We start from the raw sequence: 14,801 nt of genomic DNA on the forward strand, positions 1-14,801 counted from the left end.
TGAGAAGAAAAAAGAGAAAGTTAATAAATGATGATGTACAGTTTGATCCTAATTTTTAAAACAATGGGTAAAAAATTTGTAAAATATGCAGATAGAAAAACATGAGCCATATTCATCAAAATGTTGATAGTGGGTCTTCTGGTTTCAGCTCTGATATGTAAAGAGCTTGGAAGTCATCATTCCCATTCTCACAGCAAGAAAAAGCTGAAAAGCTGATCCAACCAAGAACTGAGGTTGCAACTGAAATTGCAGGTCAAATCACTACCCTGAAACCAGGAGAGAAAGGCAGACCCAGAGAGTCACAGTTGACAGTTGCTTGCTTCCGACAGAGGCCTCTGGAGCCATAAACTTGTAGGACATTGCATTGGTAATTTTGATAAATTGCTGGAGGCTGAGTGTAACCAATGTGGGAATGAGAAACTCCTGGGCAGGGGTGGGGGGGTGTTGGTCTTGGGAGACCACACACACACTCACACACACACACACACACTTGAATGAGTTTTGCTTGCAGGAAATCCACCAGATTTTCACAATGAAGATCCAAGAATGATCCATCTTGTGGCTCTGGCAGGAGAGGGGAAGACTAATCATTGTGAAATACACCTAGAAGATTCTCCATAAGAAAGTCCTACTCTCTTGGGAAAAAGGCTTTACCAGAGCTTTATTCCAGTAGGGAGAAGAGATTTCCTCCCACTCTAGTCCCTGATAGACTTCCTATCTCACCTAAAGCAGATTAAAAAAAAATTCTACATCACTGGAGAAACACTTGTGAAGGTCATGGACTGGAGACAGCGGCCCACTAAAAGACTATGATTCAATCATAAGATTACAGAACACTTCCCTGTCTCACACCTTATCATGACACCAAAAGGGCTCCAGGATAATAACAGTGGGTTACAGCTGAAAGAGCTGCAAGACACAGACTCTTTCTCAGGAGGAATACTTAGGGAAGCCCAAAGTTAAGAGGGGAGACCAAAACAAGGGCACAGAGGAATTTAAACACTCTGCCATCTACAAGTTATAATAATTATTAAACACAGCCCAATCTCTAGTCAGATTAAACCCCCTATTGTTCACACTAAAGGCCTATCTACCTCAATTCCTATCACCTGATACAAAATGTCTGCTTTTCAATAAACTATTTCAAGGCATACCAAAAGGCAAGAAAAAACACAGTCTGAAGAGGCAAAGCAAGCATCAGAACCAAACTCAGATATGACAGCGTTAGAATGATCACAAAGGGAATTTAAAATAATTAGGACTAATATGTTAAGGGCTCTACTGGAAAAAGTAGTAGGTAAAAACTAAAAGAAAAATCTGAATAAAGTATTGACTTTAGTTAATAATAATGTCTCAGTATTAGTTCATTAATTATAACAAATATACTAGACTAATGTAAGATGTTAATAATAAGGGAAACCCAGTGTAGAGTATATGAGAACTCTCTGTACCATCTTCATAATTTTCTGTTGTAAAAATTAATAAACAGAAACCTTATTTAAAATGGAGTTAGGAGACCAAAAGAGAGAACTCTCATGCATGTGCCACTCAATGCACACTACAGACCCCAACAGGAAGAGAGGTACCTTGCATCTCTGATAGGAAGCAATACCATTTTACTACCTCAGTAGAGGGAAGGAAGAAATTCCTCCTCACCTAGCAACAGCTCAGCCAATGAGAGACTGCTGTAATTTAGCCAATGAAAAGCCACTACACTTCAAACTTCCAGTTTCCTCCAATGGACTCTTCATTTATAACAGCCCCTCCCAACTTCATAAAACAAGGGTCCTCTCCTTTGTTTCTCAGACTTGCCTGTGGTTCGCTATAGACTGTGTGTCTGGAATTTCAATTCTTTGCTGTTCTGGAATAAACCCATTTTGCTGATAAAATAACTGGCTGCTTATTTGTTTTAGGTCAACACTGGAAATCTAAAACTGTTTTAAAATAAAAAGTTTATTTAAAAATGTTAATAGTGGCTTTCTCTGGGTAGTGATATTATGGGTAACTTAAAATTTTTTCTCTTTATATTTTCGAGTGTTCCAAATTGTTTATAATGAACCCATATGACTTCTCCAATCAGAAAAAAATGTTTTCTAATATAAAAAATACATATTTTGTTAAAAAATGATTTTCAAATTCTTTTATATATACATGATAAATATATACATATATTTTTTCCTCCATTTGTATGGTAGGCTTCCTGAGGGTAAGAAAAATCTTCTTTTCTTTTGTTCTCTTTCTTCCCCCAGCATTCCACCCTCATAATATCTATCATAGTGCTCTACTCATAGTATTAGATCAATACATGCTTGTTAACTGACACTAACTAGTTGCACTGATGACTTAAACTGTGACACTGAAAAACGATCAGTTTGATATTTTTGTTCAGTTTTAATGAGATCAACTATATGCGTGAAGAAATGAGTCAATAAAACACAAAAGAACTCAATTAAGAGGAAGTCCAACATGGTTAATTATTGATGTCTTAAACCTGGTTTTTATTTTAAAGAGGGGCATGTAATTGTTTGAGGATTTATATCCATGCCAACTGATTTGGCCATGTTGAGCTATATGGTGAGTTATGTCAAAAATCATAAAGACCCCAAATAAACTACTGTTTCGGCAAGAGCTAGCTTTACAGTCTCCGGAGAAGCAATTCCTATGGTGGGCACTGAAAGGATTATTTTAGTATAAATCAATTTTGCATTGAGAGCATAATTTTCAGAAACTTGCCTTTGGAGCCAAGTCCTTTTGCTCCAGTCCAGCTCTACCTCCTTTGTCCCCTTTGTGAGGACAAAGAGTTTGTACAAAACACTTCTGGCCATGTTTCTGTTATGTGAGCAGGCCAAACCCAACTTCAGTCACAGTCATCTTTATTTTATGAAGATTTAAAGCCAGTGTTGCCCTCATGCCCTTCATCAATGTCTGCAAGAAAGATTGCAGCCAACAGCAGGAGGCCAAACACAGCAAGGCCACCCAAATTCTGCCTGCTGCTTACGAGTGGTGAGAACACACTTAAGAAGTCCTTCAAGATTTACTTCACACCCAGGAGCATAATGGGAAATGCCTTAGGGCTTAGGGTCAGCTTTGTGTATGGATATGTAAAGTAGCATGCAGCTTTTCTGCCCCAGAAGTGACCCTTCTGCATCCTCCCTTTATTTGTAGAAACAGAATGCAAACAGAGAGAGCTGGGCTCTAGGTCCACGTTTATGAGGCTTGGATAATTGCTTGCACCTGCTTGGGAAAGATATTCTTAAACATTCCCTGGGTGTTCTAGAGAACTCTAACATTGGTTCCACTGCTGCCATTGCACCCTCAAACTTGGCATTTGAAAATAATAGTTATTAATGGTTCTGGTATCTTTTTCTTTTTCGTGCGGGTTTCGGTAAAACTGCAATTAAGTTAGTTGAGATGAAACGCCCTCATCTCCAACTGATGAAGAAAGGAAACTGACCAAGTGTCTCTGTCTTTTTATGTTGTATATATTGATATGATCTGAGAATACAAAGTAATTTGCTGTAATAAAGTGTCTGTGCCATATTCAAATCACTCCTTACACAAAACCCTTCGTCTGCTCTCCAGTTTCAATTCACTGCAACAATCTTGTCTTTGATTGCCAGCAACTCGTCTCACTTTGAGGGAGTATGCCTTACTGTTAATTTTCTCCCTCATTCAGCTTTGGAATTAACTTGTTAAATTAATCGCATCTTCATTTATTTTGCAGTGTCTTCGTGTTTAAATGCTGATTTTATGAACATCTGTTTCGATCACAGTTGCAAAGCCATTACTTTTATGAGCTATACATATTTTAAAGAGATTTACTGCTGACCTTTGCGGGTGAATTGAATGTTTTTCTTGGCAGTAACATTTCTGTAATTGACGCCATTGTTACTGCCACCCGGATAGTGGTTTCAAATGAGATATGTTTGGGGAAATCTTTTTACTTAAATACATTAAATCAGACAGACATCATTTTACGATTGTTTGGCTTTGGAAAAAAGAAGTAAGTGTGTTAAATCTTGCAGCAAGAGGCAAAAGTAAACAGCCATTCAATTTTTCTCTACTTTGGAACAGTTTTAAAGTTTCATATTTGCTAAAAGTGATGTTTTTTCCTCCCCAGAACTTGTCATTTAATAGAACAATTGGGGAAACGTCACTACTTACATAACCGCTATGTGACTATCGATAAATCCATCAATCAGAGTAAGAGGAATTGTGTGTTTGGCTTTCCACCCCCTTAGAAAAAAATATTGTTTTTCAGAGTCACATAGTAGAGCAAAACACCACCTAAGCATTCGACCCCCAGTCTCCAGGGAGACGTTCTGAATTCTCTGTGTGTCAGAGATCTAGTAAAAAGTGAAAGAAATTTCATCTCTCACAGCAAGCTGACGAAAGTGGCAGGATGTTCAAAATATCTCCCAGTTTAATGAGTATGTCGGCTGAATCTTGCCTTCACCCTAGTGAAGGAAATCAGAGTCGGAGTACCTCGGAGGAACAGGGTGGAAAAGCCATACCCATAAAGATGACAAGTTTATTCCCTAATGCCTCTCAGAGAAAACTTGCCTTTATTTGGTTATGATCATGCCAGTTCTGGGAATATGCAGTGGCATATTCCCATTTCTGGTACCAGAAGAATTTGGTTTATTTAAAAAATTTTCTACGTTATGTGTCCAATTGTCTGTGTGAACTGGAACTATCTAAACTCCTCTGATGGACAATGCATTTTCTTCGTTTCTATTTGGTTGCTTCTTTAAGCCTTACATAATGGAAAAGTCTTTGACTAGCATATTTCAAGACCTTACGTTCTGAAATATGTAATGTTACGAAAATCCAACAGTACATAGTCGTTATGTAAAATCATACTAATTGTATATTTAAATTAAATTTTTCCTTACCAATAAAATAGTGTCTATTTATGCTTCACAATCCAAAATATAAAGTGATAATATTTTCATCCTTTCAAGCACAGGAAAGTTGTAAGTCACAATTATTACAATGTCTGTGTTGTCTTTTACTATTTTCATTTTCCGGTAAGAAAAACAAAGAGTGCATTGCTTTTTTCATTGTGTTGACCAAAATGCTCTCCTTTTCCCCCTATTTCCTCATTATAAAAATAATATATACTTATTGTAGAAATCTTGGATGATATAGGAAAGTATCAGAAATAAATTTAAGTTACCTGCCATACAGTGTAATTACTTTGAACTTTCAAAAATATTACCTTTTGCATATGGTTTTCTGTCTGGATTTTATCACTAAACATATCATTTTTCTATGTTGTAAAGTTTACAAAAAAATAAGTTTTGGTGCTTGTGCATTATTCCATCAGAGGATTTTACAATAATAGATTTAACCATTCACCTAATTTTGCACATATAGATTGATTCTGATTTTTTAAAAATATATATAATATTGTAATAAACATTTTTACATGTAAATTTCTTTGCACATAGCTATATTCTCCTTCAGGATATATTCCTGAAAAAATCTATAGGGTAATAGGTTAATTCTGCCAAAGGAAATATATACATTTGAAAGTCTCTAAATTTCCCTTGAGAAAAAATGTACAGTCCTACAGCAGAGTATAAGAATGATCATTTTACATGCTCATTTATGATAGCTATTGGATCTTAAAAAAAAAAACCCAAAACTTTGAAAGATGAAAAATATTTAACTATTTTAATTTGCATTTTAAAAATTCTTGAGATTTAACTTTTTTCATTGATTATTACCATTAATATGCTTTTTTTGTAAATTTACTTTTTATTTCTTTGGTCCCTTTTTTTATGGGTTATTTCTTATTGAATTATAAGAGCTCTTTAAATATTAAGGATACCAACCTATTATATTATATTTATGTGGCAAGCATTTTTTCCATTTTCTTGCATTTCTATGTATCAGCTTTTTCTATGTATAGAAGTTAATTTTTATGTCACCAAATCTGTTTCTTCTTTTGCTTATATGCTTAGAGAGCTTCTGGGACCCAGATACTATTTATTTATTTTATGATTTTCTTCTTTTCATATAAATCTTTAATTATCAGGAATTGACTTTGCGGCATAGTGTGAAATTTTTTTCCCAAACAGTGAACTAATTTTTCCTGCTCAATTTGTCCGCTACTCTTCCCTCATGGTTCTACCTTTACCGTGTACATAATTCAAATCTACCAGGGTCTTTTGGGTGGGTTCTCCATGCTGTTTTGTTGACTATTTTTATTTCTTGTTATTGCATTTTAATAGTCATAACATTAGTAATATAATACACTTGTTAGAGCAAGTTGAATAACTTTTTCCTCTCATCATCAGGAATACTGCTCCCAAAGTAGCTAACATTACAGTATTGTCCAAAATGAAAAATTTCACATTCTTTCATGAAAAATTTTATTTCGTTAGTTATAAGAGGGACTCGTTTTGAATTTCACCTCTAAAATTGAGATCTGTCCTGCAACCAATGTTAGCAAAAGGCAGTCATGAAATAGTTATTAATAAATGCGCTGACTCAATCATAGCTATTCATATTGTTGTCACTTCAATTATATTTGTACATTGCTGACACTATATATGTTGAATTTGCACAATTTAAGATTTCCTCAAGATTACACTCTGTGCATTGAAAAGAAGTTATCGTATATGCAGATGTGAAAACTGAACAGAGGGCATATTTGTTGTTGGAAGAGGACCTTAAATTTCATTTCATCTAGCAAGAGAAACATCTTATGTGCTTCATCTGACCTAAGGGAGGAAGATGCCTCCAAGTAGGTGAAGCTGTGACTAAGATACAAGAAGCAATGAGGGGCATATGCGACTGGTCCACATGTCGTGCAGGACTATTTTTAAGGCGTCACATATTAAGTTATCAAAAACTTCTTGCAGCTTCCAGCATCACGTGATTCAATTGAGTAAAAGTGTTGGTATCAAAACTTGCCAAGTAGGTATAAATGACTTGGGAGAAAATATTGGAGATAGTGGTGGAGCACTTTTTAAAAATTCTGAATCTTCAATCCTGTTTAATGCACCGAGGATGATATGGTGACAAAATTTCGGTTGAAATAAGTCTAAATAAGTTCAGTCATGCCTCTCATAACAGTGTTTCTGTCAATGACGAACTGCATGGATGATGTGGTCCCATAAGATTAGGGCCATATAGCCCAGGTGTATAGTAGGCTACACCATCTGGGTTTGTGTAAGTACACTCTGTACTTACTCTGTGACGTTTGCATAATGACAAAATCGCTTAATGACGCATTTCTCAGAGCATATCCCTATAAAATACTGTTAAGTGATGCATGACTGTATAACATTTTCTTAAGTGAGAGAAAAAGATCATGTTAAAATTTAATTGCTAGCATTGTTACTACATAAAATAATGGGGCATCTTATGATGAATACATATTATCTTAGATTGGATAAAAACAGCAGTTGCCCTGATTCTCTTCTTCTTTAGTTACTTAGTGTACACATAGGGTGAATCTGCCTTTGTCTTATGGAATTCTATGAACAGATTTTGAAGTCTCAACAAAGATAGTATTGCTAAAGTTCTTGAACAACATAATAGCACTGCAACTTCTATCTAGAAAACCTTTTATCTCAATTCTGGCAGCGGTTCTTCCAAAGCCAACTTAATGTAAGACTCAACTTTCCAAGTTCCTTTCACTCACAGTAATGTTTTAGACAGCCCCAACTCATTTGGGGCGATTTTGAATGTCCATCCATGCATGACTCCCATCTATGCTTTCTAACAAGACCTTCAATATCTTAGTTCCGAAAACCCCATCTTTTCTGTGAAACCTTCTCAGAATGATCAGAGAATTGATGGCTTCTGCTTTCTTATCCTGAGAGGTGTTTGAACTAGAATGTCTATTTCCTTCATTCATGTACTTATTGTAGATTCCAAATGCAAATGTTATCTTTGTTGCTCCACCTTTACCAATCTCTCTTGTCAGTGCAACAGCTTCAGCAGCTTTGGACAATTCGCCCCGTCTCTGGTGGTTGGTGATCTCTTGTTGCCTGAGACTGCTCTGTGTGACTATCTTCTTAGACTTTCCTGGGCTTTCTTTCCTTTTCTTTTCTGTATTATCTGGTACTTCTGGCATTCTTAAAAAACTGTGAAATGCCTCTTTCACCTTTTGCCTTTTTCCACCCCATCTACCTTTATACTAAATTTGCCATCTCTGGAACATGGTCATTACCCAGAATGCCAAATGTAGGTCAGTTGATGTTTCTGTGAAAAGCACTATAAAAAAGGAAGCATACAGCTTCTTCATGCTTATTAGAGAGAAAATACAAGATGTACAATGCTGCTTTGAGAAAAAAAGTGACTGTATGCTCTAGCACTTACTGTGTAGTGTCACTCCAAAAAAATGTTAAAAAATAAAAACTTAGTAAATTGTACACATAATGTATTCAACATGTTTATATATTTACATATTATATTTATAAATTATATTTATAATTTAAAATAACTCTTTCTTTTTTCTACTGACTTGTGATGCCAGCCTTACCATATACATAATTCTCATAGTTACCATATTGCCATGTATTCCGTATTATACTTCCATCTTTGATGAAATCCTAGGCCATGTGTATAAGGCACAGAATCAGGAATTACTTGAGGGTGGGAAGACTCTTACTTCTTTGTAGGTTTGGTGGTTTAAAAATACATCCATAAAACTTTTGACTATTCTCCCAATTTAATGTGTAGCCTAATTCTTTCCTCCTTGAGTTAGGGCTAGACTTAGTGACTTGCTAACAAACAGAGTATGATAGAAGTGATGATATGTGACTTCTGAGACAAGGTCGTAAAATGTATTGCAGCCTCCACTTGCTCTCTCTCTCTCTCCATCACTCTCTCTGGGGAAACCACTGCCATTTTGTGAGTATACTCAAGCAGCCCTAAGAAGAGGCCCACATGACAAGAAACTGAGCCCTCCTGCCAGTAGCCAGAGAGAAACTGAGGCCTCTTGCTAACAGCTATGTGTGACCATCTTGGAAGCAGATCTCCCATCCCCAGTTAAGCCTTCAGATGATTTCAGCCCTGGCTTACTTCTTATCTGCAACCTTAAGAAGGTCCTTGAGCCAGAATGCCCACCTAAGCCTCTTCCAAATTCCTGATCCACAGAAACTGTGATATAATACATTTGTTGTTTTAAACTGCCAAATTTTGGGGTAATTTTCAATAGAAAACTAAACAGAAACAGATGCTCGTAGCCAAGGTAGATCATACTTTCAAAACATTTGCTAGTGGAAATAGCTAGTCCCAGAGGGTAGGCCTCTGGAATGAGGTCAGCTATAGCCCACCTTGGCCACACTAATTTATCCACCGTATTTCCAACATCTCAATCTTCTTCCCTGTATCACTTGGTGTGGGGGTTGCCGCATGTTTTCCAGTTACCATATGGAAGAGGGAAGATTATCTGTTCTATTCCAAAAGTCATGCAGCAAGCGCTGTGTTATGTTTAGTTCTGGACAGCTATTACCTATGTTGAAAGATGAAGATTTCAAGGCACAGAGTACATGAGGATAATCTAAGCCATTACACAGCACTGACAGAAGTATAATTTAATTTTTGGAATTTATAATTGGAACCATATCTGCTTTCAGCTAGGAATCAGATTGATGCATACACATTATCAGCGGTAATTCTTTAAGCATACAAATAAATCCAGAATAAGAAAGAGGAAGAAAAAATGAACTAGCCGTTATTGAGGACCCACTATATGCTAGGTATTGGGCTGGGCAAAATTAATATACCAAAAGGAAAATTTGATGTAGTTACTGTAATTGCTCTACCTCCTTTGCGTGTGACTTTGATGTTAGTAATCTGTTTATGCCCTTGATTTGCCCCTCCAGTTGCCTGCACAATCAAATTTCTCTTGGCCATAGACCTTAGCTACTTCTTGCCTATACTATTCATGTCTTCTCTTGGGTTTGGTGATTAAACAACCACCAAACAACAACATTTCTCACTGGCTGTGTCCTATACTCCAAATTTTCTTTTACCATATTTTTTGTCTATGGGTAGCTCTCAACGTCATGTATAATGACCCCTGATTCCATTCTACCTATCTACTTTAGACATAAATCCTTGTTAACAGACATCATGTGAGGTTTTATGGGCACTGATGGAAAGCAACATAGTTTAAAGTAGGGTATTGTGATGACTGTAATAAAGAAGAAACAGATCACTGGTAGAAATACAAAATAAAATTTTCTTGTGAAAGTTCATTAATTTTAAAATATTCTTATCATACTCTTTTTTTTTTTTTTCTTGCTGAGGAAGATTTACCTTGAGCTAACATCTGTGCCGGTCTTCCTCTATTTTGTATGTGGGTCGCCACCAAAGCATGGCCGCTGATGAGTGGTGTAGGTCCACACCCGGGAACTGAACTCAGGCCACCAAAATGGAGTGTGCCGAACTTAACCACTAGGCCATGGGGCTGGCCCCCAATCATGCTCTTGCACATGATCTTTCTGATTTGCGAATTACTACCCATCACTCAAGTAGCTGTAGTTTTCCTTTACCTGCAATTACAGTGTTCTGCCATTAGTCAGACCTAGTGAGAAGTCTGTGGTCCCAACAGCCATATTTTAGGCACAGGTAACACTGAGATGAATGAATAATTTTGCCCACTTGGTAATTGTTAATTCAAATAAAAATACTTATCATAAAAGACAAAATTGTTAATGTCAAAAAGCAAGTTGCTAAAAGAAATATAAACACTCAAGTGTACTCTGAGTTACTGGGAAGCCTAACCCTGGTTTATCCCTGGGCTTGACTTGATTGTTTTTTCAACTTGAATTTGTAAAGTTGGATTCAATGTCTCCTGGGTGCATGTACATGGTCAAGGATTTGGGGCTTTGCAGTCTTTCAAATGAAAGTTTCGCCTGCATTCTGTAAAGCAAAGGCAAAGCCTCAGTTTTTCTGTTCAACCTTGCTACTTAACAAATTGCTACTTTGCAAGGAAAGACCACATGTTATTGGTGAGACAGGATAAAAGAAACAAGTTACAAGTGTTTTCAACCTCTCCCCAGCCTCAGCAATCTTGGAAAACAACGAGAGGAATTTTTTTGCTTGATGTGTGAGTTCTCAGGGAGTCTTTTGCTCAATAGAATCTTGGAAAAGGAGGAACAGGAGACTTGAAAGAAGTCACAGAGGTTAAAATGAGCCACATATTGAGGAGGCTGCACCAGAGACAGATCAGGGAGGATATAGGAGGTGCTGCATCAGCCAGGCTGAGAGAGAGTTTTGAGGAATTGAACCAGGGGGAGGAGCAGGGACTTTGGGGCAGCTGCCACATGTGGAAGGAGTTGACAGAATTGGACAGAGAATATTTCCAAGTTTTTCTGGAGGCATTCCCTTTTAGGTGTTTTTCTATGAATGGCTGCCATAAAAATTTATGTTGTTTTTCAATTATTTTGGATGCTGGACTAATGCTTCTTTAACATGAAATTATGCCCACGAGGGGCCATGAGGTGGTATGGATTTTATAAACTCTTTTGTGTGTGTGAGAGAGGGAGAGAACTGATTCCAAATTGCTCCTCGTCTTTAAATATCTTAAACTCATTTACGATGCTTCCCTTAGCAACAAGCTATATAACACACAGTAAACTCTTCACATTAGTTTTGTGAGATAGAAACTCAAGACGTAGCCAGTGAAACACAATATGCGGATGTAAAGCTCACCCCTCCAAAGTGGCTCCATTTTACTTTTCCATTCTGCCATGTTCTGTGACCCCCTACTCCATCACCATCTGTCTCCAGTGGTCTAGCCCATGGAGACTTTGTGTCCTGATAACGTTATTCTGTTTCCCTTCCATTTGTGACATTTCTGGTTACCTCTTAACTCTGCTAGACTTTGGCTTTGGGACTTGTCACTGAGTTCCAGCTCCCTTGCAGCTGATCTTATCAGCCAGTTTCTCTGTCTTGGCTCCATTATTGTGTGGTAGGCCTCATGGGCTCCCTTGGAATACAACTGCTTTCTATTTCTAAGCAGTCTTTTGAAAGAGCTTCTGGTAAAAGGCAACAAACAAAGACAGTACTTATTTTTACTGGAAATGCAATCTGGTAAGATCTACTCTATCTTAGAACATTTTATCTGGAAACAACAAATAAACAGAGCTTTATAGGGCTTAAAATAGAGATGCATAGTGTTGTCATTCAATCATTTTTTTTTTAAAGTCAAAATATCAATGAACAAATAATTTGATATATATTTGTGTATTAAGTTAAGATCTAATGTTTGTCGTTTCTCAGAAGGCTCAGTTAACTATTGGCTTAGGACCAAACCTCCCACTGCAATCACATAAATTTGGTACCTGCACAATAAATCTGGCCAAATAGATTAGGTTATGATGAAAAGAATGTGGAAAGTGTTTTATATTGTTAACATAAGATATCTACTGAGCTAAAAATAAACACTAACTTCTTAGTAAAAAGCACTATTAAATGATAAGAATTCAATTGTGAAAGCTGAATCTCTCATTAAGAGGCAAATGAAATCATACTGGAAGTTTTCTTAAGAAAACTTGAGGAGGAAAGTGTACACACATATTCCATAATTGTTTTTATTGAGTTTCAAAGTTTGTGAGAAACAACATATGGTTAAATGTGTCATGGAAACAAGCATCAGTTATATATCTGAGAAACTCTTGTCTGGGTATTTTGTGTGTGGGGTGGGGTGGAGGTGGGGGAGATGATATAAGATATAGTCCTGATATCTTGATTTCATATACAGGAAAGATGATTGTTCAAATCTTGCCTCTAACTTCATCATTATGACTAACTCACTACTTGGTTTTTAAAGATTTTAAGTTGGAGCAATTAAAAAAATAATAAATAAGCCCCTGATGAACACATACGCACATAATTTAAGACCCACAAAAATTCCAGTTGAAACAAAATTTCATTGAACTTGACCACCTTTCTCTGCATCCCCAACTCACTACAGTAAGAGTTGATAAGTGGTTCCTGGCTAAAAGGGATATTTAGAGTATCTCATACTTTTAGATGAAAGAGAAAGATTGTGAGAGAGATAGATTTTGTGTGTGTGCGTGTCAGAGAGAGAGAAAGAGAGAAAGAGAGAGAGAATGAAGAACCTCAGTAGGAGAAATGGAGCCAGCTCTCAATTACCTGGGATAATGGCGTGTGGATGAAACAAAATGGCATACAATTAACCAGTCAGCCTCTGGATTTTTTCTCACCACCACAAAAATTTCTTACTTTCACAGATAGAAAACTCAGATCAGAGGAGAGGTGGGCCTGGGAGGCAATATGGAGAAAGATTTCTAGGCTGGTGGTCAGGAATCAGATTGCTTTTTTTAATCTGACTCCTTTAAACTTTGCTAAATAAGTTTTCTTCCTTTAGCAGAAAAGAAAATACAATGGTTTTCTTCAACCTTATTCCATGATACATTCATGTCTCTGTCCCATCCTTAGCCCCATCCCAAATATAATATAAAGGGAGGAGTGGGGCTGGCTGATATGCTTGTTATATCTTCCCCAATGACAAAATAATTGCCATTATCGTCTGATTTCTTTATTAAGATATTTGGAGGAATATATAGGAAAACAGATATGAGATGATGGGAGCTGAGCCTAAAAATGCAATTCCAACCACATAATCCTGAATAACCCAGTGAGAAAGGGAAGGGGAAACAATTACAGAAATCAATACGGGGGCATAGTAAATTCTCTAGTAGATTCATCTTTTAAAACAAACAGTAGATAAGAGAGGAGGGCCAGGTAACCAAAAGAGAAATACGAGAGGACAATGTGAACTTATGAGAAAGGTACCATGAAGATTGAAGGCAGGGACAATCAAGAAGTACTTTAACCATTTTATTTGGAGAAAGAAAATGAATCCATGTTGTGGACATTTATTCGTTGTCTCCCTAGTATTTATTCTCTACATCTCCTGTCAAGAGTATCCCAATTTTCCTCTGTTGAATTCACTCTCATAAATGAGATTTGTGTGGAAATGATCCCATTTTCAGTTCCAGAAATGAGTCCTGATTCACTTAATCCAATCAATCTATCCCATCCCTCAGACTACCAAGTTTAGCTCATGGATGGATGTCTGACCCAGTTAGGGCCAATGAGAAAGTATGAATTCTAGGACATATGAGGGAGCTATCAGACACTCTCTTTCTCTTAGATGAGTTAGTGTGAAGACAATGTGAAGTCTTGACCTGTTCTAGATGTTTTCTTTTTCTTTTTTCTTTTTAATCACAGTAGGATGAGCCTTGAAATGGGATGGAAAACTATAAAAGACAGAGGGAAAGGAGAAGAGAAAAAAATAGATCCAGTGAGTTACTAGATCATTCTCTCTTACAGCCAGAGTTACCTCTGGAATTTTAAGTTTTGTGAGATAATACTCTTTATTATTAAAGACTGAATTGGGTTGAGTTTGCTGTCAATTGCAACCAAAATATTCTTAGCTGACCAGAAAACAGGGAATATGGTTAAGTTAACTGGGAACTACATTTTTGGGATAACTTTTATCTTCTGAGTATTTTAACATTTTAATCTTCAGCGTGTCCAAGAGTAGAAAGCATAGCAATAAATTTCAGCATACTTGAAGCCTTAGTTGGAAAGGAGGTGCCCACTTGGGAAATTGACCTTGAGAGGAAGAACTACCTTGGACTCATTCATACAGGAATGTGTTACCAGTTACCACTACCTGGTGGATAGGAAGATTTAGAGCAGGTAGAAGAGTCGAAAGAAAAGAAAAGAAAAACTGGGTGATAATGGCAAAGGAGGCCTCTTTAAGAACTTGAAAGTAACCTCACAATGATCAGGAGACA

The sequence above is a fragment of the Ceratotherium simum genome, chromosome 20 (assembly GCF_057802395.1).
Source record: "Ceratotherium simum simum isolate JZ-2026a chromosome 20, ASM5780239v1, whole genome shotgun sequence".
NCBI lineage: Eukaryota > Metazoa > Chordata > Mammalia > Perissodactyla > Rhinocerotidae > Ceratotherium > Ceratotherium simum.